The 24,990-nt window shown below is 48.2% G+C and overlaps 1 protein-coding gene across 10 annotated transcripts in view; it reads right to left on the bottom strand.

Moving 5' to 3' along the window:
* Positions 1-22,228, bottom strand: part of PTPRS (protein tyrosine phosphatase receptor type S) — a 721,726-nt gene extending 699,498 nt beyond the window's left edge. For 3 of the 10 annotated variants that reach the window (XM_077253581.1, XM_077253506.1, XM_077253534.1), the window contains exon 1: positions 21,965-22,217. The gene's annotated coding sequence lies outside the window, so the exon portion shown is untranslated. Of the gene's footprint in view, positions 1-21,591; positions 21,763-21,964 lie in introns of those variants that run through there. The other 7 variants (XM_077253544.1, XM_077253554.1, XM_077253515.1 and 4 more) reach the window with 6 other exon arrangements.
* Positions 22,229-24,990: the final 2,762 nt, after the last annotated feature.

The raw sequence follows: 24,990 nt of genomic DNA, 5'->3' as shown, positions 1-24,990 counted from the left end.
CAATTTTTCTCTGGTTTCCACATGCAGGGAGACAAGCTACAGTGCCATGGCTTGCAAATTTCTTGATTATGTTGCACACTGTTGACTAAGGAACATCAAAATCTCTAGAGATGGACTTGAGATTGTTGATATTATTCAACAATTTTGGTTCTCAAGTCATCAGACAGTTCTCTTCCCCTCTTTCTGTTATCCATGCTTAATGTGATGTGGCACACAAAGACATACAATGCAAAGATTCTGTCAACTTCTCCCATTTTTATCTGGTTTCAGGTGTGTTTAACAGACTGCCCACACCTGTTACTTGCCACAGGCGAGTTTGAATGACCATCACATGCTTGAAAAAAAAGAGAAAGTTGGAAAGTTGCCAACAATTTTGTCTGCCTCATTTTTAAGGGTTTTGTGTTAAATTATGTTTAATTTGCCTTTTTTGCTCTGTTTTTGTGTTGTTACAATACAGACAAAGGAAATTAACATGTGTATATTAAAACGTGTAATTGCAATAATTTTCTGGGAGAAATTATTACATTTCTAGAATAATGTCAAGGGTTTCAATACTTTTGGCTATACTGTATATAACACAATACATGTACGTCATATGTAACACAGTCCATATACCCCATATGTAATAACACAATCCATGTACCCCATATGTAATAACACAATCCATGTACCCCAAATGTAATAACACTCCATGTACCCCATAGGTAATAACACAATTCATGTTCCCCACATGTAATAGCACAGTCTACGTACCCCATATATAACTGAGGCAGTGAGGGGGATCATACGGATAATAACACAGTCCATGTACCCCATATGTAATAATAGACCATGTACCTAATATGTAATAACACAATCCATGTACCCCATAGGTAATACCACTCCACCCCAATGTAATAAGTCCATGCACCCCATAGGTAACAACAGTCCACATACCCCATATGCAATAACAGTCCATATACCCCATATGCAATAACAGTCCATGCACCCCATAGGCAATAACACAATCGATTTACCACATTGTTAAACTACTCCATGTACACCAAATGTAATAACAATCATAACAATCCATGTACTCCATACATAATAGCACAGTCCATGTACCCCATATATTCACTGAGGCAGTGAGGGGGATCATATATGAGGGTTGTTGAGTGTCACCTGGCTGTAGAAAAATACTGAACCCGCTGGACAGCATTTTAATTACAGCCACAGCTGTGGTTATACTGCAAACTAAGGCTTCCTTCACACATACTGGTGATTTTGGTACTGAAAAAAAAGTGTGACACATATGCAATGGTAGAGGTATTAGGGTACCGTCACACAGTGCCATTTTCATCGCTACGACGATACGATTCGTGACGTTCTAGCGATATCGTTACAATATCGTTGTGTCTGACACGCTACTGCGATCAGACATCACGCTGAGAATCGTACGTCGTAGCAGATAGTTTGGAACTTTCTTTTGTCGCCTGATCACCCGCTGACATCGCTGGATCGTTGTGTGTGACACCGATCCAGCGATGTGTTCGCTTGTAACCAGGATAAACATCGGGTAACTAAGCACAGGGCCGCGCTTAGTAACCCGATGTTTACCCTGGTTACCAGCGTAAACGTAAAAAAAACAAACAGTACATACTCACCTTCCGGTGTCTGTCCTCCGGCGTCTCAGCTTCTCTGCACTGTGAGCGCCTGCCGGCCGGAAAGCGAGCGCAGCGGTGACGTCACCGCTCTGCTTTCCGGCTATGGTGCTTACACAGTGCAGAGAAGCAGAACGCCGGGGGACAGACACCGGAATGTGAGTATGTACTGTTTGTTTTTTTTTACGTTTACGCTGGTAACCAGGGTAAACATCGGGTTACTAAGCGCGGCCCTGCGCTTAGTAACCCGATGTTTACCCTGGTTACCCGGGGACTTCGGCATCGCTCCAGCGCTGTGATTGCAAAGTGTGACCGCAGTCTACGACGCTGAAGCGATAATCATACGACGCTGCGACGTCACGGATCGTGCCGTCGTAGCGATGAAAATGGCACTGTGTAACGGTACCCTTAAAGATGTTCAGAGATAGAGATTGTGATGGGGAACAAGATAGATGATAGATACTGTAGATAAAAATATGTCAGTGTGCTATATAATCAGTGCTTTGTGTATTTTTTCTGTACTTGTTTTATTTTTAAATAAATTCCTTGTTAAAAAAAAGCGGCGTGGGTTCCAGTGTAATTTTCATAACCAGCAGAGGGAAAGCCGATGTCTGAGGTCTGATAATAATCTGAGAAAGAAGCCATTAGCCCAAAATGTTCCCAGGCTACTAATAACAGCTCACAGCTGTTTGTTTAAACTCTACTGGTTAGTTTCCAGGGGGACCCCAGAAAGAAAAAAATAAATGATGTAGGGTCCTTCTATACATTCTAACCAGCAAAAGCTAAACAGACAGCTGTACACTAATAGTAATAGCCAGGGATGATGCTGTGGATACTGGCCCCCCTCCCAGAGTACCAACATCAGCTCTCAGCTCCCCCAGAAATGGTGCATCAATAACATGCACCAAATTTGTCACATAGCCTCGCTCATCCCACTTGCCCTGGGGTGGTGGCAAGTGGGGTAATAGGGCTGGGGTTGATGTTCCCTTTTTTTGGCCGCTGACATCAAGCCCAGTGGTTAGTAAAGGAGAGGCATCTATAAGACATCCCCATTACTAACCCCATAGTCATACTGTAAAAAATACACAGCCAGAATAATGTCCTTAAATTGAAAGAGAGACAGACTCCTTATTTGAAATAAACACTATTCGCCCTCATTTACTCATTAGTGTACAATTAAAAATAAATAAACAACATATTCCTCACTTGTCTGAAAATAATCAATTTTTCCAATGCCATAATCCACCTCTGCTTCATCTGGATTCCTTGCTAAACGGTGGTATGATGCGACCATTCAGTTTGGCATCCAGGAGACAGTGAGCTGAGTGTCAGACCGCAGATTCAGAGACCTGGATGCCGATACAGCTGACCGCATTGATGAGAGGAGCGTTATGCTCCCTCTCCTATCATCCCCCTGTCAGCGTCTGACTCAGACACTGACAGCGGGCGCGATGACGTCACTACCCGGCGCCCGCTGTCCGGAGATGTGCGGCTGCTTGGAGCAGCGGAGGAGCCAGGAAGAAAAGAGGCAAGCATTTATTTATTTACTGTATATGGGGGCTGCCTTGTACTACAGAGTCTGCCTATGAAGGGGGGGGGGGTCTGCCTCATACTACAGAGTCTGCCTATGGTGGGGTCTGCCTTATACTACAGAGTCTGCCTATGGGGGGTCTGCCTTATACTACAGAGTCTGCCTATGGGGGCTTCCTAAGGGTACCGTCACACATTGAAATTTTCATCGCTGCGACGGCACGATCCGTGACGTCGCAGCGATCGTATGAATATCGCTCCAGCGTCGTAGACTGCGGTCACACGTTGCAATCACGGCGCTGGAGCGATGCCGAAGTCCCCGGGTAACCAGGGTAAACATCGGGTTACTAAGCGCAGGGCCGCGCTTAGTAACCCGATGTTTACCCTGGTTACCAGCGTAAACGTAAAAAAACAAACAGTACATACTCACCCGTCGGTGTCCTTCAGGTCCCTTGCCGTCTGCTTCCTGCTCTGAGTGCAGCCGTACAGTGAGAGCAGATCGCAGCACCGCTGTGATCTGCTCTCACTTTCCGGCCGGCACTCAAAGCAGGAAGCAGACGGCAAGGGACCTGAAGGACACCGACGGGTGAGCATGTACGGTTTGTTTTTTTACGTTTACGCTTGTAACCAGGGTAAACATCGGGTTACTAAGCGCGGCCCTGCGCTTAGTTACCCGATGTTTACCCTGGTTACAAGCGAAGACATCGCTGGATCGCTGTCACACACAACGATCCAGCGATGTCAGCGGGTGATCAAGCGACGAAAGAAAGTTCCATACGATCTGCTACGACGTACGATTCTCAGCAGGATCCCTGATCGCTGCTGCGTGTCAGACACTGCGATATCGTAACGATATCGCTAGAACGTCACGAATCGTAACGTCGTAGCGATGGAAATTTCAATGTGTGACGGTACCCTTATACTGCAGTTTAAGGGGGGGGAGGGTGTGGAAACCTCAAAAATACGACCAAAGAGCACTAAAGTGGAACTGTAAAAACTAGTAATCTTTATTAGTAACAATAACAGGACACGACATGTAACACAGTGATGGAAACAGTGTAACATACAGAAAAACTGCAACTGTGCAAAAATCTGACATGCAGAAAAAGAACCAGCTCAGAATTATACCTCAGTGGTGTAAAGGGGGGAAGTAGTAACCACAAAGGCCTGTATACAGACTAGACCGTTAATGTCCATGTGGATCTTATAATAGGACCCTATAGCACATAATAAAGAATATGAAACAGAGCTAGACAATGCTATGCAATATATAAGTCCATATAGTGGGTACCCAGACAGTAATCAAATGCAAAGTGACAAAAACGCCACTAATCACACCGGACGAACTGCTAATGTGGATAGAACTTATGTTACTCCCCAATGGCCGCTACCACACTAGTACAACCATTCCCCATATAATAATGAGCGCACTCGGCTGCTCCCTCATATTACCTGGTTGTGGGCGGCCGACTTCACTCTGCCAGATCAATGTCCTGCACGACGTGGGCGACGTGCAGGACATTGATCTGGCAGAGTGAAGTCGGCCGCCCACAACCAGGTAATATGAGGGAGCAGCCGAGTGCGCTCATTATTATATGGGGAATGGTTGTACTAGTGTGGTAGCGGCCATTGGGGAGTAACATAAGTTCTATCCACATTAGCAGTTCGTCCGGTGTGATTAGTGGCGTTTTTGTCACTTTGCATTTGATTACTGTCTGGGTACCCACTATATGGACTTATATATTGCATAGCTGTTGTGAATTTGGATTCTGGGCTCCCCCGGTGGCTACTGGTGGAATTGAACTGGTGTCTTCATCTTCTCTGTTCACCTGTTCCCATCAAGATGTGGGAGTCGCTATATAACCTTGCTGCTCTGTTAGTTGCTTGCCGGTCAACAATGTTATCAGAAGCCTCTCTGTGCTTGTTCCTGCTCCTAGACAACTACTAGATAAGTTGGACTCTTGTCCATGTTTGTTTTTGCATTTTTGTTCCAGTTCACAGCTGTAGTTTCGTTACTGTGTCTGGAAAGCTCTTGTGAACAGGAATTGCCACTCTGGTGTTATGAGTTAATGCCAGAGTTTTAAAGTAATTTCTGGATGGTGTTTTGATAGGGTTTTCAGCTGACCATGAAAGTGTCCTTTCTGTCTTCTGCTATGTAGTAAGTGGACCTCAAATTTGCTAAACCTATTTTCATACTACGTTTGTTATTTCTTCTTTATTCACCGCCAATACATGTGGGGGGCCTCTGTCTCCTTTCGGGGTATTTCTCTAGAGGTGAGCTAGGACTGATATTTTCCTCTGCTAGCATTATTTAGTCCTCCGGCTGGTGCTGGGCATCTAGAATCAACGTAGGCATGCTACCCGGCCACTGCTAGTTGTGCGTTAGGTTTAGTTCATGGTCAGCTCAGTTCCCATCTTCCAAGAGCTAGTTCCTATATATGCTTATGCTATGTTCTCTTGCCATTGAGATCATGACAGTTTGACCGGCCCACTAAAGGGTTAAAATCCTTGGCTGAGAAAGGAGAGAAATAAGTAGTCTGCTGAAATTTTTTTTTTTTTTTTCTCCTTCTAATCTTTGAATGGCTCTGTGTCCACCTGTTTGTAATGGATCTTCAGAGTGTAACTGCAGGTTTGAATAATCTCGCCACGAAGGTACAAAATTTGCAAGATTTTGTTTGTCATGCACCTGTATCTGAGCCGAGAATTCCTTTGCCGGAATTTTTCTCGGGGAATAGATCTGGGTTTCAGAATTTTCGAAATAATTGCAAATTATTTTTGTCCCTGAAATCTCGCTCTGCCGGAGACCCTGCACAGCAGGTCAGGATTGTGATTTCCTTGCTCCGGGGCGACCCTCAAGACTGGGCTTTTTCATTGACACCAGGGGATCCTGCGTTGCTCAATGTGGATGCGTTTTTTCTGGCCTTGGGGTTGCTTTATGACGAACCTCATTTGGAGCTTCAGGCAGAAAAAACTTTGATGTCCCTATCTCAGGGGCAAGATGAAGCGGAAATTTACTGCCAAAGATTCCGTAAATGGTCTGTGCTTACTCAGTGGAATGAGTGCGCCCTGGCGGCGACTTTCAGAGAGGGTCTCTCTGATGCCATTAAGGATGTTATGGTGGGGTTCCCTGTGCCTGCGGGTCTGAATGAGTCCATGACAATGGCTATTCAGATCGATAGGCGTTTGCGGGAGCGCAAACCAGTGCACCATCTGGCGGTGTCCACTGAGAAGTCGCCAGAGAGTATGCAGTGTGATAGAATTCTGTCCCGAAGCGAGCGGCAGAATTTTAGACGGAAAAATGGGTTGTGTTTCTATTGTGGTGATTCTACTCATGTTATATCAGCATGCTCTAAGCGCACTAAAAAGCTTGGTAAATCTGTTTCCATTTGCACCTTACCGTCTAAGTTTATTCTATCTGTGACCCTGATTTGCTCTTTGTCATCTATTACCACGGACGCCTATGTCGACTCTGGCGCCGCTTTGAGTCTTATGGATTGGTCCTTTGCCAAACGCTGTGGGTATGATTTAGAGCCTTTGGAGACTCCTATTCCTCTGAAGGGGATTGACTCCACCCCATTGGCTAATAAAAAACCACAATACTGGACACAAGTAACTATGCGTATTAATCCGGATCACCAGGAGATTATTCGCTTTCTGGTGCTGTATAATCTACATGATGATTTGGTGCTAGGATTGCCTTGGCTGCAATCTCACAACCCAGTCTTCGACTGGAGAGCTATGTCTGTGTTGAGCTGGGGATGTAAGGGGGCTCATGGGGATGTACCTGTGGTTTCCATTTCATCATCTATTCCCTCTGAAATTCCTGAGTTCCTGTCTGACTATCGTGACGTCTTTGAAGAATCCAAGCTTGGTTCGTTACCTCCGCACCGAGAGTGCGATTGTGCCATAGATTTAATCCCGGGTAGTAAATACCCAAAGGGTCGTTTATTTAATCTGTCTGTGCCTGAACATGCTGCTATGCGAGAATATATAAAGGAGTCCTTGGAAAAGGGACATATTCGTCCATCGTCATCTCCCTTAGGAGCCGTTTTTTTCTTTGTGTCAAAAAAAGACGGCTCTTTGAGACCATGTATTGATTATCGGCTTTTGAATAAAATCACTGTTAAATACCAATACCCATTGCCGTTGCTGACTGATTTGTTTGCTCGCATAAAGGGGGCCAAGTGGTTCTCTAAGATTGACCTTCGTGGGGCGTATAATTTGGTGCGAATCAGGCAGGGGGATGAGTGGAAAACCGCATTTAATACGCCCGAGGGCCACTTTGAGTACTTAGTGATGCCTTTTGGTCTTTCAAATGCTCCGTCAGTTTTCCAGTCCTTTATGCATGATATTTTTCGTGATTATTTGGATAAATTTATGATTGTGTATCTGGATGATATTCTGATTTTTTCGGATGACTGGGACTCTCATGTCCAGCAAGTCAGGAGGGTTTTTCAGGTTTTGCGGTCTAATTCTTTGTGTGTGAAGGGTTCTAAGTGTGTTTTTGGGGTACAGAGGATTTCCTTTTTGGGATATATTTTTTCCCCCTCTTCCATTGAAATGGATCCTGTCAAGGTTCAAGCTATTTGTGATTGGACGCAGCCCTCTTCTCTTAAGAGTCTTCAGAAATTTTTGGGCTTTGCTAACTTTTATCGTCGATTTATTGCTGGTTTTTCGGATATTGCTAAGCCATTGACCGATTTGACTAAGAAGGGTGCTGATGTTGCTGATTGGTCCCCTGATGCTGTGGAGGCCTTTCGGGAGCTTAAGCGCCGTTTTTCCTCTGCCCCTGTGTTGCGTCAGCCTGATGTTGCTCTACCTTTTCAGGTTGAGGTCGACGCTTCTGAGATCGGAGCTGGGGCAGTGTTGTCGCAGAAAAGTTCTGACTGCTCCGTGATGAGGCCTTGTGCCTTCTTTTCCCGTAAATTTTCGCCCGCTGAGCGGAATTATGATGTTGGGAATTGGGAGCTTTTGGCCATAAAGTGGGCTTTTGAGGAGTGGCGCCATTGGCTTGAGGGGGCCAGACATCAGGTGGTGGTATTGACTGACCACAAAAATTTGATTTATCTTGAGACCGCCAGGCGCCTGAATCCTAGACAGGCGCGCTGGTCATTATTTTTCTCTCGGTTTAATTTTGTGGTGTCATACCTACCGGGTTCTAAGAATGTTAAGGCGGATGCCCTTTCTAGGAGTTTTGAGCCTGACTCGCCTGGTAACTCTGAGCCCACAGGTATCCTTAAGGATGGAGTGGTATTGTCAGCCGTTTCTCCAGACCTGCGGCGGGCCTTGCAGGAGTTTCAGGCGGATAGACCTGATCGTTGCCCACCTGATAAACTGTTTGTTCCTGATGATTGGACCAGTAGAGTCATCTCTGAGGTTCATTCTTCTGCGTTGGCAGGTCATCCTGGCATTTTTGGTACCAGGGATTTGGTGGCAAGGTCCTTCTGGTGGCCTTCCCTGTCACGAGATGTGCGAGGCTTTGTGCAGTCTTGTGACGTTTGTGCTCGGGCCAAGCCTTGTTGTTCTCGGGCTAGTGGATTATTGTTGCCCTTGCCTATTCCTAAGAGGCCTTGGACGCACATCTCGATGGATTTTATTTCAGATCTGCCTGTTTCTCAGAAGATGTCTGTCATCTGGGTGGTGTGTGACCGTTTCTCTAAGATGGTCCATTTGGTTCCTCTGCCCAAGTTGCCTTCTTCTTCCGAGTTGGTTCCTCTGTTTTTTCAAAATGTTGTTCGTTTGCATGGTATTCCTGAGAATATCGTTTCTGACAGAGGGACCCAATTCGTGTCTAGATTTTGGCGGGCATTCTGTGCTAGGATGGGCATAGATTTATCTTTTTCGTCCGCTTTCCATCCTCAGACGAATGGCCAGACCGAGCGGATTAATCAGACCCTGGAGACATATCTGAGGTGTTTTGTGTCTGCTGACCAGGATGATTGGGTTGCTTTTTTGCCATTGGCGGAGTTCGCTCTCAATAATCGGGCCAGCTCTGCCACTTTGGTGTCCCCGTTTTTCTGTAATTCGGGGTTTCATCCTCGATTTTCCTCTGGTCAGGTGGAATCTTCGGATTGTCCTGGAGTGGATGCTGTGGTGGAGAGATTGCATCAGATCTGGGGGCAGGTGGTGGACAATTTGAGGTTGTCCCAGGAGAAGACTCAGCTTTTTGCCAACCGCCACCGTCGTGTTGGTCCTCGGCTTTGTGTTGGGGATTTGGTGTGGTTGTCTTCTCGTTTTGTCCCTATGAGGGTCTCTTCTCCTAAGTTTAAGCCTCGGTTCATCGGCCCGTATAAGATATTGGAGATTCTTAACCCTGTTTCCTTCCGTTTGGACCTCCCTGCATCCTTTTCTATTCATAACGTTTTTCATCGGTCATTATTGCGCAGGTATGAGGTACCGGTTGTGCCTTCCGTTGAGCCTCCTGCTCCGGTGTTGGTTGAGGGTGAGTTGGAGTACGTTGTGGAGAAAATCTTGGACTCTCGTGTTTCCAGACGGAGACTCCAGTATCTGGTCAAGTGGAAGGGATACGGCCAGGAGGATAATTCTTGGGTGAATGCATCTGATGTTCATGCCTCTGATCTGGTTCGTGCCTTTCATAGGGCCCATCCTGATCGCCCTGGTGGTTCTGGTGAGGGTTCGGTGCCCCCTCCTTGAGGGGGGGGTACTGTTGTGAATTTGGATTCTGGGCTCCCCCGGTGGCTACTGGTGGAATTGAACTGGTGTCTTCATCTTCTCTGTTCACCTGTTCCCATCAAGATGTGGGAGTCGCTATATAACCTTGCTGCTCTGTTAGTTGCTTGCCGGTCAACAATGTTATCAGAAGCCTCTCTGTGCTTGTTCCTGCTCCTAGACAACTACTAGATAAGTTGGACTCTTGTCCATGTTTGTTTTTGCATTTTTGTTCCAGTTCACAGCTGTAGTTTCGTTACTGTGTCTGGAAAGCTCTTGTGAACAGGAATTGCCACTCTGGTGTTATGAGTTAATGCCAGAGTTTTAAAGTAATTTCTGGATGGTGTTTTGATAGGGTTTTCAGCTGACCATGAAAGTGTCCTTTCTGTCTTCTGCTATGTAGTAAGTGGACCTCAAATTTGCTAAACCTATTTTCATACTACGTTTGTTATTTCTTCTTTATTCACCGCCAATACATGTGGGGGGCCTCTGTCTCCTTTCGGGGTATTTCTCTAGAGGTGAGCTAGGACTGATATTTTCCTCTGCTAGCATTATTTAGTCCTCCGGCTGGTGCTGGGCATCTAGAATCAACGTAGGCATGCTACCCGGCCACTGCTAGTTGTGCGTTAGGTTTAGTTCATGGTCAGCTCAGTTCCCATCTTCCAAGAGCTAGTTCCTATATATGCTTATGCTATGTTCTCTTGCCATTGAGATCATGACACATAGCATTGTCTAGCTCTGTTTCATATTCTTTATTATGTGCTATAGGGTCCTATTATAAGATCCACATGGACATTAACGGTCTAGTCTGTATACAGGCCTTTGTGGTTACTACTTTCCCCCTTTACACCACTGAGGAATAATTCTGAGCTGGTTCTTTTTCTGCATGTCAGATTTTTGCACAGTTGCAGTTTTTCTGTATGTTACACTGTTTCCATCACTGTGTTACATGTCGTGTCCTGTTATTGTTACTAATAAAGATTACTAGTTTTTACAGTTCCACTTTAGTGCTCTTTGGTCGTATTTTTGTGGTTTCCACACCCTCCCCCCCTTTTCCTTGTGATATTATGTAGTTACGACTGAGCTTATTACTAGTCCGGCTAGCGTGTTTAGTTTTTCTCTCTTCACGCGATGTTGCTAACCAATACCATCAGTTTTATCTTATACTGCAGTTTGCCTATGGGTGCTATCTTGTGCTATAGAGTCTGCCTATGGGGGTTGCCTTGTGCTATAGAGTGTGCCTATGGGGGCTGCCTTATGCTATAGTGTCTGCCAATAGGGGCTGCCTTATGCTATAAAGTCTGCCTATGGGGGCTGCCTTATGCTATAGAGTCTGCCTATGGGGGCTGCCTTATGCTATAGAGTCTGCCCATGGGGAGTGCATTATACTATATGAAGGCCTATGGGGAGTGCATTATACTATATTGAGGACTATCTGGTGCATTATACTATGTGGAGACCTATGGGAGTGCATTATACTATATTGAGGACTATCTGGTGCATTATACTATATGGAGGCTATCTAGGGGGCCATCATACAGTGTGGAGATTACAGTGAGGGGGTCATCTTACAGTGTTGGAGCCATCAAACAGTTTGGGGGCTACTAAGGGGTCAGTATACTGTGTGGGTGTCACTATACAGTGAGGGGGCATTATACTGTGTATAAGAGAGCATCATACTGTGTAAATGGGAGCTATACAGGGGGGAGACTCGGGATATTATTAAATGTAAAGTGGGCACTTCTTATAGGGGAACTCAGGTAACTGTGACTATCTAAGGGTCACACAGAGGGCATTATTACTTCCTATTGGGCAAAATATGGGCACTGTTTTCTGGGGCACTTGCACCCGGAATTATTACATAATAGAGGGGTGCTTTAGAATTTAGAAGGCACAGAGAACCACACAGCAGGTGCAGTAATAGCAGAGGCTCAGTATTGGGATATCAGCAAGATGAGGAGTTTGTGCAGGTTGGGAATAGATAGTGATGGGGCTGGAATATGAGAAGAGAAATGTGTCTTTGTTGTAAGCTCTGTAGCTGGAAGAAGTTGTCATGTCGGTCTGGGCCAGATGGAAAAGACGGGAAAATTGAACGATTCCATGAGAAAGGACATCAGCGGTAAGTCATTATCTGTAACTGTGTTGTGATCTCTTACATGTTCTGTAGGTCTGGTATCTACCACTGACCATATGGTGGTAATATCCATGTTGGTCTTTGTATAGAGATTATTTTCAGCAACAGCGCAGTCATCTGCTGAAGTTTTCCTCCACTATTAGGGTGTGTCACCCAGTTGTAATCAAGGTTACCTGGCTAGGGGCCCACTCAGAAGCTTCGCCCCCTCTGAACAAAAACCCTAGCTACGCCTCTGCGGTGAAGTAATGAAGGTTACCCTAGTTCATCGGCCGGGTCACAGTGAACTGAGCGTGGGAACAGCTGGCAGTGACTGACGGTAACCTCTATGATGTTACAGCTCGAAACTGAAGCTGCGCCACAGGAATGTTTTTATTTTTATAGTACTAAACTAGCTGTTTCCAGCCAGCTAACGCTCGGCACGCTCATTGCTAAGTGATTGAATTACATAGAAAGGAAGTGCAGCGTGTGGTAATTAGGGGGCGGGCGGAGCCTCGTGTAGTAATGTGGGGGGACGGAGCCTCGTGTGGTAATGTGAGGGACGGAGCCTTGTGTGGTAATGTGTGAGGGCGGAGCCTCGTGTGGTAATGTTGGGGGACAGAGCCTCGTGTGGTAATGTGAGGGACGGAGCCTCGTGTGGTAATGTGTGGGGACGGAGCCTCGTGTGGTAATGTGGGGGGATGGAGCCTCGTGTGGTAATGTGGGGGGACGGAGCCTCGTGTGGTAATGTGGGGGGACGGAGCCTCGTGTGGTAATGTGTGAGGACAGAGCCTCATGTGGTAATGTGTGGGGACGTAGCCTCGTGTGGTAATGTGTGAGGACGGAGCCTCGTCTGGTAATGTGGGAGGACGGAGCCTCGTGTGGTAATGTGGGGGGACGGAGCCTCGTGTGGTAATGTGGGGGGACAGTGCCTCGTGTGGTAATGTGTGGGGACGGAGCCTCGTGTGGTAATGTGGGGGGACGGAGCCTCGTGTGGTAATGTGGGGGGACAGAGCATCGTGTGGTAATGTGTGAGGACAGAGCCTCATGTGGTAATGTGTGGGGACGTAGCCTCGTGTGGTAATGTGTGAGGACGGAGCCTCGTCTGGTAATGTGGGAGGACGGAGCCTCGTGTGGTAATGTGTGAGGACGGAGCCTCGTCTGGTAATGTGGGAGGACGGAGCCTCGTGTGGTAATGTGGGGGGACGGAGCCTCGTGTGGTAATGTGGGGGGACAGTGCCTCGTGTGGTAATGTGTGGGGACGCAGCCACGTGTGGTAATGTGTGAGGACGGAGCCTCGTCTGGTAATGTGGTGGGGGGTGGGATTATGTGTGGTGGTGTGGTGATGTGGTGGGGGGGCGGGATTATATGTGGTAATGTAGTGGGGGGCGGGATTATGTGTGGTAATGTGGTGGGGGGGCGGTATTTTGTGTTGTAATGTGGTGGAGGGTGGGATTGTGTGTGGTAATGTGGTGGGGGCGGGATTGTGTGTGGTAATGTGGTGGGAGGGCGGGATTGCGTGTGGTAATGTGGTGGGGGTGGGATTGTTGTGGTAATGTGGTGGGGGGCAGGATTGTGTGTGGTAATGTGGTGGGGGCGGGATTGTGTGTGGTAATGTGGTGGGGGTGGGATTGTGTGTGGTAATGTGGTGGGGGGTGGGATTGTGTGTGGTAATGTGGTGGGGGCGGGATTGTGTGTGGTAATGTGGTGGGGGAGGGATTATGTATGGTCATGGGGTGGGGGATGGGATTGTGTGTGGTGATGGGGTGGGGGGATGGGATTGTGTGTGGTGATGGGGTGGGGAGGCGGGATTGTGTGTGGTAATGTGGGGGGGGGCAGAATTGTGTGTGGTAATGTGGTGGGAGGCGGGATTGTGTGTGGTAATGGGATGGGCGCGGGATTATGTGTGGTGATGTGGTGGGGGGCAGAGCTACTGTGCAGGGGGCGGGATAAGCGAGTAATCACGATGCCTCTTATATATATGGATGGGAAAATGGGGTGGGGTGTGCATGTTAATTAAAGGACTTTATAGTAGCTGTGTCTTCTTTACAATATGACTATGGGACTAGTAATGGGGTCATTTTATAGACACCTCTCCATTCCTAACACCTGAATGTTAGTAATAGCCTGGGTACCATTTGGGATATTGTCATCTTTCCCAAATTAGTAACAGCTGACACCCCCCCCCCCCCCCCCCCCCCAGTAGACTTTCCCTCTGCTGGTTTTCAAAAGTACACAGGCACACACGACAATTTTTTTAATTCTTAACTTTACACACGATGTACACTGCTGGTGCTGAATACAACTCCCATCATTGTCGTCTGGTCGCACTGATCTCAGGGAAAGCAGACGACAATAATCAGAACTGTCTTCAGCACCCAGAACCTGGGAACAGTGTGAACTGTACCGCTTTTTCCAAGGTGCTGATTTCATCTGTGTGTTGTCAGTGTGCACGTCTAGGGGACGTTTTGCAGCCCGTGCTGCTGATACAAAACAGCATGTCTACAGGTTTTTCACAAGAAAGCACAGTCCCTGTGAAAAATCTGACATGTGCGCATGTGCGGGTGGGATTATGTTTGGTGGTGTGGTGATGTGGTGGGGGGGAGGGATTATATGTGGTAATGTGGTGGGGGGCGGGATTATGTGTGGTAATGTGGTGGGGGGGCGGGATTGTGTGTGGTAATGTGGTAGGGGCGGGATTGTGTGTGGTAATGTGGTGGGGGCGGGATTGTGTGTGGTAATGTGGTGGAGGGCGGGATTATGTGTGGTAATGGGGTGGGGGCGGGATTATGTGTGGTGATGGGGTGGGGGGTGGGCTTACATGTGGTGATGGAGTGGGGGGTGGGATTATGTGTGGTGATGGGGTGGGGAGCGGGATTACATGTGGTGATGGGGTGGGGGGCGGGATTACGTGTGGTGATGGGGTGGGATTACGTGTGGTGATGGGCTGGGGGCGGGATTGTGTGTTGTAATGTGGTGGGGGCGGGATGGTGTGTGGTAATGTGGTGGGGGCGGGATCGTGTGTGGTAATGTGGTGGGGGGGCGGGATTATGTGTGGTAATGGGGTGGGGGGCGGGATTATGTGTGGTGATGGGTGGGTGGTGGGATTACGTGTGGTGATGGAGTGAGGGGTGGGATTACGTGTGGTGATGGAGTGGGGGTGGGATTACGTGTGGTGATGGAGTGGGGGGTGGGATTACGTGTGGTGATGGGGTGGGGGGCGGGATTACATGTGGTGATGGGGTGGGGGGCGGGATTACATGTGGTGATGGGGTGGGGGGCGGGATTACGTGTGGTGATGGGGTGGGGGCGGGATTACATGTGGTGATGGGGTGGGGGGTGGGATTACATGTGGTGATGGGGTGGGGGGTGGTATTACGTGTGGTGATGGGGTGGGGGTGGGATTGTGTGTGGTAATGTGGTGGGGGCGGGATTGTGTGTGGTAATGTGGTGGGGGGCGGGATTGTGTGTGGTAATGTGGTGGGGGGTGGAATTGTGTGTGGTAATGTGGTGGGAGGCGGGATTGTGTGTGGTAATGGGATGGGGGCGGGATTATGTGTGGTGATGTGGTGGGGGGCGGAGCTACTGTGCAGGGGGCAGGATAAGTGAGTAATCACGATGCCTCATATATATAGATGGGAAAATGGGGTGGGGTGTGCATTTTAATTAAAGGAATTTATTTTAGCTGTGTCTTCTTTACAATATGACTATGGGACTAGTAATGGGGTCATTTTATAGATTTTATAGACACCTCTCCATTCCTAACACCTGTGCTGTGAGCTGTTAGTAATAGCCTGGGTACCATTTGGGATATTGTCATCTTTCCCAAATTAGTAACAGCTGCCACCCCCCACCCCAGTAGACTTTCCCACTGCTGGTTTTCAAAAGTACACAGGCACACACGACAATTTTTTTAATTCTTAACTTTACACACGATGTACACTGCTGGTGCTGAATACAACTCCCATCATTGTCGTCTGGTCGCACTGATCTCAGGGAAAGCAGACGACAATAATCAGAACTGTCTTCAGCACCCAGAACCTGGGAACAGTGTGAACTGTACTGCTTTTTCCAAGGTGCTGATTTCATCTGTGTGTTGTCAGTGTGCACGTCTAGGGGACGTTTTGTAGCCCGTGCTGCTGATACAAAACAGCATGTCTACAGGTTTTTCACAAGAAAGCACAGTCCCTGTGAAAAATCTGACATGCGCGCACCACCACTGAATACAATAGGTGAGCATGTGTCTGTATTTGCAATCCATAAAACAAAAAAGGACCACATATGGACATGAAAAACAGATGTGTGAAGGGAGCCTAAAAGAGTGTGAACTTGGTCAAGCTATTTGACCAGGTCAGTTTTAGGAAAACCTGATATGGGCTTTTATTTTTGGAGAGCTCTGTACGATGGCAGTGGGACGGATCTCTCTCTCCACTCCGGGTTTTGGGAGTGGCTCATGTCCAGGATTCCCATTTAAACAGTTAATGTTTGGGTGCCTCAGTATTGGTTTTGCAAGCAAGAGCTCTATGTAAACCAGGTCTATGTGAGGCTGAACACAGGACAGCGTCAGAAAACAAAGCCATCATTGGCGCAACGAGTGCTACGGTGATGCAGTTGCCCTCGGCAACAGATTATTCCGGGCTGTTACGGATGATCAGAGGACAACATTTATGTGATGCTAGTCACAACCGGCTGTAATTCAGCAAAGTCAGAAGTTCTAGGGTCAAAACCAAAAGAGAACATAGTAAACCAAGGGAAAATACAAAGTCGTAAGTCAGGTCACAAGCCAAGGTCAGAGTACCAGAGAAATAGCGAATAAGCAAAGGGCAATAACAAACTGGTAGTCTGAACACAGTCCAAAGGGCAGTAGCAGAAGATCAGAACTTATGGCACAGGGATCAGGCGAACACACACCAGAGCGCACAAGCTTAGAACAATGGCTGGCAGTGATCCGGGCCAGACAGCTCACCTAAATAGCAGGGCAATTACCGAGAACTGGGAGCACCTGTGGAAATCTCTGTACCTCCCAGTCAGATAGGTCAGCCAAGCTGTCAATCAAAGCCCTATAGCTCAGCACGAACCAGTACAGGATAGGATGACAGAGCTGTCCATCACTGAGTCCCAGACACTCTAAACAGAGGAATCGTGACAGTTTGAGTTACTTTTCTAAGTTGCCAAAATAAAGACGTTTAAGTCAAACTATCCTGGGTCACTGCTTCATTACCGCAATGTCATGATAGTCTTCAACTTATAAAAGAGTTCATGTACCCATATATAATAACAGAATCATTGTACTCCATATATAACCATCCATGTACCCCATATGTAAAAACAGTCCATGTACCCCACAGGTAATGACACTCCATCTACCCCATATATAATAACACACCATGTACCCCACAGGTAACAACACTCCATGTACCCCATATACTGTATAATAACACTCCATGTACCCCACAGGTAACGACACTCCATGTACCCCATATACTGTATGATAACACTCCACGTACCCCACAGGTAACGACACTCCATGTACCCCATATATAATGACACTCCACGTACCCCACAGGTAACGACACTCCATTTACCCCATATACTGTATAATAACACTCCATGTACCCCACAGGTAACAACACTCCATGTACCCCACAGGTAACGACACTCCATGTACCCCATATATATAGACACTCCACGTACCCCACAGGTAACGACACTCCATTTACCCCATATACTGTATAATAACACTCCATGTACCCCACAGGTAACGACACTCCATGTACCCCACAGGTAACGACACTCCATGTACCCCACAGGTAACGACACTCCATGTACCCCATATATAATAACACTCCATGCACCCCACAGGTAATGACACTCCATGAACCCCACAGGTAACGACACTCCATGTACCCCGCATATATTGACACTCCATGTACCCCACAGGTAACGACACTCCATGTACCCCACAGGTAACGACACTCCATGTACCCCATAACTAATAACACCCCATGTACCCCACAGGTAATGACACTCCATGTACCCCATAACTAATAACACCCCATGTACCCCACAGGTAACGACACTCCATGTACCCTTCAGGTAATGACACTCCATGCTCCCCCCAGGTAATGACACTCCATGTACCCCACAGGTAACGACACTCAATGTACCGCACAGGTAACAACACTCCATATACCCCACAGGTAATGACACTCCATGTACCCCACATATATTGACACTCCATGTACCCCACAGTTAACGACACTCCATGCACCCCACAGGTAATGACACTCCATGTACCCCACAGGTAACGACATTCCATGTACCCCACAGGTAACGACACTCCATGTACCCCGCATATATTGACACACCATGTAACCCACAGGTAACGACACTCCATGTACCCCACAGGTAACGACACTCCATGTACCCCATATATAATAACACTCCATGCACCCCACAGGTAATCACACTCGATGAACCCCACAGGTAATGACACTCCATGTACACCACAGGTAACGACACTCCATGTACCCAATATATAATAACACTCTATGTACCCCACAGGTAATGACACTCCATGCTCCCCCCCAGGTAATGACACTCCATGCACCCCACAGGTAACGACATTCCATATACCCCACAGGTAACGACACTCCATGTACCCCGCATATATTGACACTCCATGTACCCCACAGGTAACGACACTCCATGTACCCCACAGGTAACGACACTCCATGTACCCCATATATAATAACACTCCATGCACCCCACAGGTAATGACACTCCATGAACCCCACAGGTAACGACACTCCATGTACCCCGCATATATTGACACTCCATGTACCCCACAGGTAACGACACTCCATGTACCCCACAGGTAACGACACTCCATGTACCCCATAACTAATAACACCCCATGTACCCCACAGGTAATGACACTCCATGTACCCCATAACTAATAACACCCCATGTACCCCACAGGTAACGACACTCCATGTACCCTTCAGGTAATGACACTCCATGCTCCCCCCAGGTAATGACACTCCATGTACCCCACAGGTAACGACACTCAATGTACCGCACAGGTAACAACACTCCATATACCCCACAGGTAATGACACTCCATGTACCCCACATATATTGACACTCCATGTACCCCACAGTTAACGACACTCCATGCACCCCACAGGTAATGACACTCCATGTACCCCACAGGTAACGACATTCCATGTACCCCACAGGTAACGACACTCCATGTACCCCGCATATATTGACACACCATGTAACCCACAGGTAACGACACTCCATGTACCCCACAGGTAACGACACTCCATGTACCCCATATATAATAACACTCCATGCACCCCACAGGTAATCACACTCGATGAACCCCACAGGTAATGACACTCCATGTACACCACAGGTAACGACACTCCATGTACCCAATATATAATAACACTCTATGTACCCCACAGGTAATGACACTCCATGCTCCCCCCCAGGTAATGACACTCCATGCACCCCACAGGTAACGACATTCCATATACCCCACAGGTAACGACACTCCATGTACCCCGCATATATTGACACTCCATGTACCCCACAGGTAACGACACTCCATGTACCCCACAGGTAACGACACTCCATGTACCCCATAACTAATAACACCCCATGTACCCCACAGGTAACGACACTCCATGTACCCCATAACTAATAACACCCCATGTACCCCACAGGTAACGACACTCTATGTACCCTTCAGGTAATGACACTCCATGCTTCCCCCAGGTAATGACACTCCATGTACCCCACAGGTAACGACACTCAATGTACCGCACAGGTAACAACACTCCATATACCCCACAGGTAATGACACTCCATGTACCCCACATATATTGACACTCCATGTACCCCACAGTTAACGACACTCCATGCACCCCACAGGCAATGACACTCCATGTACCCCACAGGTAACGACATTCCATGTACCCCACAGGTAACGACACTCCATGTACCCCGCATATATTGACACTCCATGTAACCCACAGGTAACGACACTCCATGTACCCCACAGGTAATGACACTCCATGTACCCCATATATAATAACACTCCTTGTAGCCCACAGGTAACGACACTCCATGTACCCCATATATAATAACACCCCATGTACCCGACAGGTAACGACACTCCATGTACCCTTCAGGTAATGACACTCCATGCTCCCCCCAGGTAATGACACTCCATGTACCCCACAGGTAACGACACTCAATGTACCGCACAGGTAACAACACTCCATATACCCCACAGGTAATGACACTCCATGTACCCCACATATATTGACACTCCATGCTTCCCCAGGTAACGACACTCCATGTACTCCACAGGTAACGACACTCCATTTACCCCACATATATTGACACTCCATGCACCCCGCAGGTAACGACTCTCCATGCACGCCGCAGGTAATGACACTCCATGTACCCCACATATATTGACACTCCATGTACCCCACAGGTAACGACACTCCATGCTCGCCCCCAGGTAATGACACTCCATGTACCCCGCAGGTAACGACACACCATGCTTCCCCCAGGTAACGACACTCCATGTACCCCACAGGTAATGACACTCCATGCACCCCGCAGGTAACGACTCTCCATGCACGCCGCAGGTAATGACACTCCATGTACCCCACATATATTGACACTCCATGTACCCCACAGGTAACGACACTCCATGCTCGCCCCCAGGTAATGACACTCCATGTACCCCGCAGGTAACGACACACCATGCTTCCCCCAGGTAACGACACTCCATGTACCCCACAGGTAATGACACTCCATTTACCCCGCAGGTAACGACACTCTATGCACCACGCAGGTAACGACTCTCCATGCACCCCACAGCTAATGACACTCCATGTACCCCACATATATTGACACTGCATGTACCCCGCAGGTAACGACACTCCATGCTCCCCCCAGATAATGACATTCCATGTACCCCACAGATAATGACACTCCATGTACCCACGGGTAATGACACTCCATGTACCCCACAGGTAACGACACTCCGTGCCCCCCACATACATTGACACTCCGTGCCCCCCACATATAGACACTCCGTGCCCCCCACATATAGACACTCTGTGCCCCCCACATATAGACACTCCGTGCCCCCCACATACATTGACACTCCGTGCCCCCCACATATAGATACTCCGTGCCCCCCACATATAGACACTCCGTGCCCCCCACATATAGACACTCCGTGCCCCCCACATATAGACACTCCGTGCCCCCCACATATAGACACTCCGTGCCCCCCACATATAGACACTCTGTGCCCCCCACATATAGACACTCCGTGCCCCCCACATACATTGACACTCCGTGCCCCCCACATATAGATACTCCGTGCCCCCCACATATAGACACTCCGTGCCCCCCACATATAGACACTCCGTGCCCCCCACATATAGACACTCCGTGCCCCCCACATATAGACACTCCGTGCCCCCCACATATAGACACTCTGTGCCCCCCACATATAGACACTCCGTGCCCCCCACATATAGACACTCTGTGCCCCCCACATATAGACACTCCGTGCCCCCCACGCAGCTCCTCGCCAGCCATTACCTCATGCTCGTTCCTCCGCAGATGCCCCCGCTGTCTCTCGCCCATCGCTCCCGCAGGCCTATGGCCGCATATGTGACAGTGCAGTTCCCGTCACCATATAGGAAGGTCTATGGCATCGCCAGCCGTGCAGACACCATTGCTCCCAGTGTCCTCGCTGGAATCCCATTCGGAACAATAAAGCCCCACCCGCCCATTCTCCATCCTTCTCTACCATCAGGACAATTAGCGGAATAATGAAACCCGGGAGCATGGATGGCACATAACGGGGGCGCACACAACGGGGGCGCACACGGCGGAACAAGTCTCCGGCGAGCTTTGCACCTTTTGTCTATGACAGACCGAAAAGGATTGGGAAGAACACTAATTCGCTCACCATTGTGCTTGCACTCAGCCCTTACCGGCAGCATAGGGAGGATTGTCAGAGCAACAGCAGAGGACGCATAGAGATCCCAGCATCAATCAGCCGAGCGGTAGCCACGGTGCTGGCGGCTGTCACCGACCGGAAATACCGTGCCGAAGGCGATGACCCAGCAGAGAATAACGGGAGAGGCGGAGCCAGCGCGCCAAAGGCGGTGTCTGTGAGGGAGCGGTTCCCAGCGAGAAGGCGACCGTTCACGGCTAGTGCAGCGGTGCTGTCACTCCGGGGGCGGGGCCAGTGCCTGGGGGCGGGGTCACATGTGCATCTTCAGCAGTGTGGTACCTGCAGGACCTGGCATCACTGCGAGCTTCATCACAACATGCTCACTTCTACTGATCGGTGCCGGTATTCAGGGGCAGCCATTCTGGTGGAAAGACAAGTTTGGAGTTTACAGGAAAAAACACCTAAAGCTATACACATCCCTATTGAAGGGAATCAGGCTGGAGGGATTTGCTTCTACTCTGAGAGCAGCAAAATGTAGAGACAGAGACCCCATCCAACACTGTGTCACTTACTGGGCTGCTTGCTGTAGCTTTGATAATATTACCATTATCAGCCGGATATTATTACTAGAGGACTAGTAAACCTGCTGACAGGCAGTCCTCCATAGTCAAGAGCTCTGCCCATCCCCACCCCTAATTGTACACAGAAAGCTGCTAATCTGTGGCGGGCTAGAGAGAGCTCAGCATTCAGAGAAAGGGTAACTATGCAACAGATGAAAGTGATTGTAACAGAACTGCAGCAATCAGTAACCCTCACCAATCACTGGAATCAGAGACTCTGTCCCTATATCATGCAGCTCTCAAATGGGACATCAAAAACCTGATGACAAAATCCTTTTAAGGTTGTCTCCTGGAAGGTCAAATGCTGGACTGGTTCTAGCTTTTCTGCTGCCTTAGCCAAAACTATGAAAAAGTTACTCTGCCTGCAGTGCAATATAAACCTGCAATGAGTGAATGCAATTTTGTCATTTTTTGAGTTCTGCTCTTGCAGTATTAATTGATTATTCAGTTATAATAGTTGATTTCAACTAGCAATTTCTTGAACGCATGCTATAAACTGAAATACCAGAGTATGGCAATACATAGGGTGAATCACTAGCTCATATGAAGAAACACAGCTTCTGCATCACCATCAGTTCATGATTATAGTACCAGAACCACCATCAGTACAGCAATACAACACCAGAACCACCATCAGTACAGCAATACAACACCAGAAGAACCATCATCAGTACAGCAATACAACACCAGAACCATCATCAGTACAGCAATACAACACCAGAACCACCATCAGTACAGCAATACAACACCAGAAGAACCATCATCAGTACAGCAATACAACACCAGACACCATCAGTATAGCAATACAACACCAGAACCATCATCAGTACAGTAATACAACACCAGACACCATCAGTATAGCAATACAACACCAGAACCATCATCAGCACAGCAACACAACACCAGAACCATCATCAGTACAGCAACACAACACCAGAACCATCATCAATACAGCAATACAGCACCAGAAACACCATCAGTACAGCAATACAACACCAGAAGAACCACCATCAGTACAGCAATACAACACCAGAACCAACATCAGTACAGTAATACAACACCAGACACCATCAGTATAGCAATACAACACCAGAACCATCATCAGTACAGCAACACAACACCAGAAACATCATCAGTACAGCAACACAACACCAGAACCATCATCAGTACAGCAATACAGCACCAGAACCACCATCAGTACAGCAATACAACACCAGAAGAACCACCATCAGTACAGCAATACAACACCAGACACCATCAGTATAGCAATACAACACCAGAAGAACCACCATCAGTACAGCAATACAACACCAGACACCATCAGTACAGCAATACAACACCAGAAGAACCACCATCAGTACAGCAATACAACACCAGACACCATCAGTATAGCAATACAACACCAGAGCCATAGTCAGTACAGCAATACAACACCAGAACCATCATCAGTATAGGAATACATAACCAGAACCATCATATGCAGAAGCATATCTAAAGGGGCAAGAAAAGCATTTGCCCTGGGCGCTGGCTTCAGGGTCCAAAGTGTCTCTCAAGTGCCAGTAATTTGCCTTTATCTAGGAGTGGGATTCAGTTCTCCCCTTCACTTGCCAAACTGACAGCAGCTCAGAAAACGTAAAATGCTGGCTTCCTGTTGAATTCAATGGCTTTTTCAAGCTCAAATGAGACAGAATTGGAATACAGCATGGGGGGACAGTTTAGGGGGACTCTTGTGAGGGCAGCGTATTGGGCAGTGTGGTGAGGAGACAATATGTGGGGAGAAGTGTGAGGGCACAGTATGTGGGGGAGTGTGTCGAGTCGGTGTGAGGGCACAGCAATGAGGGGACAGGGGAAGTCACTGCTAGTCACTGATGCTGCGCTCGCAGCAGCTCTTTCATCAGTGGTTCTCAGCCTGGATGGTCACATCTTGGAGCCGTCCAGGCAGGGCTGCCACTAGAAATTTCGGGGCGCCATACTGGCAAAATTTTCGGGGCCCCCTTGAGACTCCGCCCAGGCTCCACCCCAGCCCCGCCTCCACGCTCCACCCCTCAAACTGTCCACAGTCCCACTGCTCTCTCTTGGAAAAACTCCACTTCTCACCAATCACACATTGAGGGTACGTGTCCACCTTCAGGATGGCCGGCGTTTGCGTCGGAGCGGCAAACCCGCTCGGCGCTAAGCCCCGCCCCCTACTGTGACGCGATGATGACGGATGTGTTCATTGCACACATCCGGGATCATCGCACCCCACACATAGGGCCCTGTGTTATAGCTTGCGGCGGCGCAGCTGCCGCAAGGAACACGGACATGCTGCGATCTTAAAAGAAGCGCCGCATGTCCGGAGTCGCAGGGCCGCCGGGTGCGTGTTACCACGCATAGTGGAGACGGGATTTCATAAAATCCCCTTCACTATGCTGGAAC

Source organism: Ranitomeya variabilis, chromosome 1 (genome assembly GCF_051348905.1).
Source record: "Ranitomeya variabilis isolate aRanVar5 chromosome 1, aRanVar5.hap1, whole genome shotgun sequence".
NCBI lineage: Eukaryota > Metazoa > Chordata > Amphibia > Anura > Dendrobatidae > Ranitomeya > Ranitomeya variabilis.
Note: the sequence above shows the minus strand (reverse complement) of the source record. Positions and strands in the feature narration are given on the sequence as shown.